The sequence below is a fragment of the Acyrthosiphon pisum genome, chromosome A2 (assembly GCF_005508785.2).
Source record: "Acyrthosiphon pisum isolate AL4f chromosome A2, pea_aphid_22Mar2018_4r6ur, whole genome shotgun sequence".
Taxonomy (NCBI): Eukaryota; Metazoa; Arthropoda; class Insecta; order Hemiptera; family Aphididae; genus Acyrthosiphon; species Acyrthosiphon pisum.
The window spans coordinates 76171893-76178895 of record NC_042495.1 but is presented as its reverse complement, the minus strand read 5'-3'; the positions used below and the strand labels follow the sequence as shown (position 1 = coordinate 76178895).

General features: G+C 35.6%; 1 long non-coding RNA gene across 1 annotated transcript; it reads right to left on the bottom strand.

Annotated features, from left to right (window-relative positions):
- Positions 1–983: 983 nt before the first annotated feature.
- Positions 984–5708, bottom strand: LOC115034212. The gene is made up of 2 exons (XR_003839565.1): positions 4845–5708; positions 984–1290 (listed from the first exon to the last, which is right to left on the bottom strand). It is a non-coding gene; the product is annotated as an uncharacterized LOC115034212 (long non-coding RNA).
- Positions 5709–7003: the final 1295 nt, after the last annotated feature.

Below are 7003 nucleotides of genomic sequence, written 5' to 3'. Positions count from 1 at the left end.
GATTTTATAGAACTGCCATTCACTGAGTCAAACACCATGTCCATAAATAGGCAAAGTTCAGCTGTACCATGTGCTTTTGAAAGTACATTGTCTTGAACTACAAGAAATATTCAAAAAATATTATTAATTATAATCAATACCTATGTAATAATAATTTTAATTTATCTTAAATTTACCACAATCTGCCATTAGTTGTAATGTAGCTGTCACACGCTGACTTAGTGTTTGGGAAGCCACTGAAACACACATCTTTTTTATTTTCTCGGGTATCACATGTGCAGCAGAAAGTTTTGGTAGTGTTCGAAGACCACATGCTTCATTTTTAATATCAAATTCATATAGTGCTTTTATGTGATCCCACGAAGCTTTAAAACACTTGTCATTTTTAAAGAATACTAAATCTTTAGTTATCAAATTATTTCGAATCGTTTTTAGAAGATGAGGTGGATCAAATATTGGAATAATTTCGTGATTATTGATTGTAAAACCAAAATAAGAATTTTCGACACCATTTTTTATACATGAAGTATTTGTTTCATTTTTTAAAAACTTTATTGCTGCACTATTAGTACCACCTTGATCACACACAGTTGTTAAAATGTTTAGGCCTGTTGATTGAACAGCAGTTACTACCTCTTTAATACAATTAACTAATTGCGGTGTTTTTGTTGTACTTTGACAAAAGTAATATGCCACTGGCTGTTTCCACTTACGATTTATTCCTCGTAATAGAAAGACCAACACATGGTCACTAAATTTACAATTTTGTTGATTATTTCCAAAATTTTCAAAACCAAAAACGAGATCATTTTTTTGACTATATGTTAGAGATGGGTCTATAGCCATTTCATCGAAGACTAAAGAACATAATCGATCATTTGGTTTTAATTTAGAAGCCTGATGAGTAAGATTTTTAATTATATGATCATTAATTCCAGCTTAAAAAGGTACACGATTCAGAAGGTTATTCAACGTTTTTTTTGAAGGCAATAAAAATATAGTTGAGAGAAAACGGTATCCTTTTGGAGAATTTTTAAATATAGATAAAGATAACAATTTGTCTTGTAACGAATACCTGCGACCCTTGGGTTTGGTTGTGTTAACGATTTATAAAACACATTTATCAACAGTAAATAATTATACCTTAGAACAATACTTTATTGATTAATTATAATAAAACACAATAGAGGAATACAAATAAAAAAAAAAACGGTGCGCAACGACCGACCGATAGGAACGGTACGCAAGACTGCTGCTTCTCTCCGCCAGTCGAGAGCACTGTACTGCTACCTACTCCCACCCTATAATATAAATTGTTATCATTCGGGCATTCTGACACATTAGTGCCCTCACTTATAAGTAATTAGTTAATTAAATTAAATACAAAATATAAAATTATTAAACAACTTTCAGTTTAACATAGTAATATAGTACACAAATACAACAATTTAATCTTGTTACATTTTATAAAGTTTTTGCCATTCCGGTGGTCTGGTGATTCTTTTGGGGTGTTTCCTTTCACCTTGACCTACTGCACTTTCCTTGGTTGTTGTTGATTTTTCCTCTACTAATATGTCTGCTTCATCTTCACTCTCCTCTTTGTCGCTGAATGTTGGATCATCTTCAACCGCTGATGGTAAGTAGTATCCTTTAATGTGAGATACATGTACCATTGTAGCGTATCTTCTTCCTTCTGTGGTTCTTAATGCTGCTACTCGATATACTCCATTACTCAAGGCCTCGGTTACCACCATCGGACCCCGATATTTATTCTGAAGCTTGGTGGAGTCTCCAGTTGCCTCCGTTGGTCTTCTGATAAACATAAAACCTAAATAAGCTACTTCCGGGTAACCAAAGTAGCACTTACTCAACTTTAGTGTTAGCTTCGCCCCTTTTAATGCCTCTAGTACCTGTTGTAATCGGTTTAGCATATCTGGTATTGACGTAGAAGGCACAAGAATATCATCGAGGTACCACATGGCCACTTTGTCCTTCAGTGGATGTAGTACACGTTGCATCAATCGAGAGAACTCATATGGAGCATTGACTAGTCCGAACACCATCCTTTCAAATTGGCCAGACTCGCTAGGCGTTATAAAGGCAGTTTTCTCTTTGGCAGATTCTGATAACGGTACTTGCAAATAACCCGACGCAAGGTCCAATGTTGTAAACATTTTTGCCCCCTGCAGTCGTTCTAAATGTTCATCAAGATTAGGTGTAGGAAATACTTTACGTACCGTCTGCGAATTCAATTTCCGATAATCTACGACTAGTCTGGCGTCGCCGTCCTTCTTGCTGACTAGTAGCACAGGGGATGCATACGGAGAACTAGTTTCTTTGACAATACCCGCATCTTTCCACTCTCGAACAATACGGCTAATAGTATCCCGCTCTGAAGCACTTGCCCGATATGGTTTACAAACAACCGGTTGACCGTCATCCACTATGTCCATTTGTATTACGGTGGTACAACCTAGTTCGCCTAAATTGAATGCAAAACAGCAACGGTATTTATTCAACAGTGTAACAAGATCATTTACCTCTTCCTGTGAAAACAAAGGTCCACGTTGCACCATTTCTTCAGTGATCGGAACCGTTGTAACTTCTGTCGTTTGTATTGGCTGGCTTCTCTCACGTACAACGCCTACACGATCTCCTCGCCGCAGGTTCAGCTCATCCTCCCCATTGTTGATGACCATCACATTAATTGTCTCTTTGCCTGTAGTGACTTCAACTACCTTGGCACTGGTTGCTGGTAATGTCTCAGTCTCATGAGTTATTGTCAATGCATGTTTTCCCGACGAATCCCTGGGAATATCTGACTCTTGATAAGGAAACTTCATGTCATAGCCGAACACCAATTGGTTTTTAGTTTTGATGAAGGTTACATTTTCCAATTCAATGAAAGAACGTCCAATAATAATTTCATGTTGTTGTATGTTGTCATTCACCACTATCAGCTTGACCAGTTCCTGTACCTGATCGATGCTTATGACTGCTTCCGCTTCACCCAAACTAATCACTGGTTGGGCAGTGCCGTATGCCCACATGTCAATTTTTCTTGAATTTATTTCCAAACCGAATCTCACAGCAGTTGATCGTTTTATGATGGAAACTGCACTACCAGTATCCACCAGTCCATGGATTATGTCTTCGTGTTCGTTTATTCTTACTTCTTTAATATAATGTATTATACTACTTTTTGGTTGCACGCTAATCAGGTTGACATCGGTGATATTGACTTGACAGTACTTTGCAGTATGTCCCTCACGCTTGCACTTGTTGCACTTCAATGGTTTTCGTGGTTGGTCGCAATCTCGTGCTATGTGACCAGATAGTTGGCAATTGTAACAGCGCGGACTTGTTTGAGATGGGGTACCACTCATATTGTTGACATTTTTCGTTTCTTTAGTAATTGTCGGTTCCTTCTCTGACGTAAACTTTGGTTTCGATTTGATTGGTGTTGTACGAGGTGCTGTGTTACGATATCTCTCGCTTCAATTTCGATCAACTTCGTTGAACGTCCGAATGTCAGCTACTAATTCTGTCTCACTAGTATGTCCATTGCTCAGTAACGCAGATGACAACTCCCGAGAATGCAACCCCACACACACCATTTTTTTGTTTCCATTGCCGTCAAACCCAAACGTCGGCATAGTCTAACCTTTTCATGAAAATATGCGAACACTGTCTCGTCCCGCCTCTGGACGCGCTCATTCATACTTTTCCACGTTTCAGTGATGCTCTCATGGCCCATGAATGTCTCCTCAAACAATGTCGCAAATTTCTGGAAACTCTCTAAATCACTCATGTGACATAAATACCAATTTCTAGCTGCCCCCGCCAAGTGTGAGCGACCAGTTTCTAGGGTACATGCATCTGACCATTTGTTTACTAACGCGGCAGTTTTGAGAGCTCTTAGCCACTCTGCGGCTACATCGGTATCTCCAGTTTCACCGTTGAACACAGGTACAGTTTGCATAATTACCGGTAACATTGATGCGGTTGGTCGTTCCGTTGCCTTGGTCTCCATCAACTTGTTTATAATCTTATCCATCTGCTGTTCTCTTAGACGATTTTGTTCCAACAGTGCTCGTACCAAATCGTTTGTATCGAATGCCTGCGCACTACCGCCGGTAATATTCTTATCCGTTTCCGTTGGCATAGTTAAATTTTTTATCACACGCGTCGGATATTGTTTTTGTTTTTGACTTGATTACGTCAATTAAAGATACCACAACACAAACACGGTTACGCAGATAGTCAATTTGTTGATAACGTGGTTGTTATCACGTCAATGGTTAACGTAAGATAAAATTTCACCACGGTAACGGTTACTCGGTAACACCTAAACCGGCTGGCGGCTACCAACCTTTGAGGTTCGCACTTATGTAATTACGCACTCTCGGACGCTGGTTGACGCAAACCACGTGTCGAAACGAATACACAATACAAATTGTTCTACTTTTACGAGTCCCAAATGACCATCTAACACCGCGATCAGAGATTTACTCATTTGACTCTGTTTACTCTGTTGTACGCACTAGATAAATGAAGGAAATTTTAATTATTGACGCATAAACACTTGTTCGTTAATGCACACTCGAACGATAACACACGGCGGATTTACGGTTGAAATCCCACTTCTGATCTGTTAACGATTTATAAAACACATTTATCAACAGTAAATAATTATACCTTAGAACAATACTTTATTGATTAATTATAATAAAACACAATAGAGGAATACAAATAAAAAAAAAACGGTGCGCAACGACCGACCGATAGGAACGGTACGCAAGACTGCTGCTTCTCTCCGCCAGTCGAGAGCACTGTACTGCTACCTACTCCCCCCCTATAATATAAATTGTTATCAGTTGTTTGACATTTAATTTGTGATTTGAAAAATTCTAGTGTTGTTAAGTTTAATTTGTTCATCAGTTTATCAGTACAAGGAGATTTTGCAAATTTTTCAATCAGCTTTACTCTAGTTTTAAAATTATTTTTGTTCTGTCGTAAGCGTTCACTTTTTTTTTTAAGTTTCATAGCTTCGTGAAACAGCTTTTTACAGTTGGGTGTTAAATGACGCTGGCTTGGTACATTAATATTTTTTAACAATTCATTTTTCTCTCTACCCTTGTATTTTGTACTAAATTCTTTGGTCTTGTCTATCGGTGGTAATATATGATCTATAAATACAACAAAACTAAAGTATTTAGAAAAAAAAATGTGTGATAAATTATAATGATTTAAATATTACCGTGTACATTATTTAATAAAGGAGAATTCTCTGTATCATCAAGCATACCAATTCCACTCATTTCAAAATCAACTATAATCCAAAGATGAAGTCAATAACTGTATTAAATAATATTTATATATTTATATTGAACAATGACGAAAAAAATTGATATAGTTACCATGGCAATAAATGTCTACAGTTTTTCTTTCCACTGAATTAGGTAACAATTGAATTGTGTTTGAATGAAGAGTATCTAAAACGTAAGAACCCATTTGACATAACACTTTCATTATCTATATTATCATATTATACTAAAATATCTTGAAATTTTACTTGGAGATTGGTCCACAATGGGTGCTTGTTGTTCATATATCTTTTGATCTTTTTTTTTGGTTGGAGTTACTATAAAAGTATAAAATACAAAACAAATTATTGCATTAATTTAACATTAGTAAATATGTTAATATGCTAGCACATAATACCTATATTATTTACTCTTTGAAAAAGTACTTGGTAGGTAATTTAAATTTTGTTTAATTGACAGGTACTGTTGAATAAAATAATATACTAAATACTATTTACCTGTCGATACTGTTGTTTTTAAGAACATTGTTGGATATTCATGACTCAAAAATATAATTTTCTGCTCACACTTCAAAAACAGAAAATATTTGTTAGCCACATCATGCAACATTTAAACACATAATACAAACTATTTACTAACTACAATTTAATATACACATTTACACAAACTTAATCAGGTGTTCTAACCTTATTATAATTTTAAAATTACTTAATACACGATATTATGTTAAATTATATTGTTTAAATAACATAAAAAATTTAGTTAATATTACAATAATTTGGTTAATATGTTAAAAACATTTGGTATGGATTGTACAAATATATAATATAATATTAGGAATTAGGATGGAAATAAACTAAATTAACATATAACAATTAACATATAAGACACATAACAGATATACAAATAATACAGAAGACGGACTGTCAAGACGAATGTCCTTATGTCAATGCAACACATGTAAACCAAAACCGATGGTGATTTAATAGTGTTGTTACTTTTTGATAAGTTCAAAGTTGGCAATGAACCTTTTTTGAGTTTGCTTGTTCCTGGGCTCTCACAGCTTTTATCAAAATGAATGTGACATACAGCATACCGTTTACGAACTAAAGATTTATCCATTTTAAAAAGTTTTTCGTTGTTACAACACTCCAGCCAAATCTTGTAGTCGCCGTCAGTGTTTGGAAATACACATTTTTTTTCTTTTCTAGTACAACCAAGAACACTGCATTTAGTTGAGGGCATTTTACTATTTAACACAAAAAATAAAACATACTACTACACCACACATTTCATTTAAAAACATTTCACTACTTCAGTAATCAGTAATAAACGGGCCGTTATCAGTACTTTTTCATGGGTTGCAGCGCTATTGAAGACGGTGGTACGATTTTGTATTAATTGTTATAGAACCATACAAACACGTATGAAGTTCATATCCCCTGGTACAGACGACAGTACCATGATATAAACAACATGGTATGATCGCAAAAGTCCAGAATTGGTCCAAGATCGCGCAATACGTCACTTGCTTACCCGTGTTATCATATTGTCATTAAATTATTATTACTATACACTATGCTACGTCACGTGCTTACCGAAGGATCTGACAGTCAAAAAGTTACGATCATACCTTGTTTTTATATCATGGACAGTACGCTCCGGGACCTGCACGA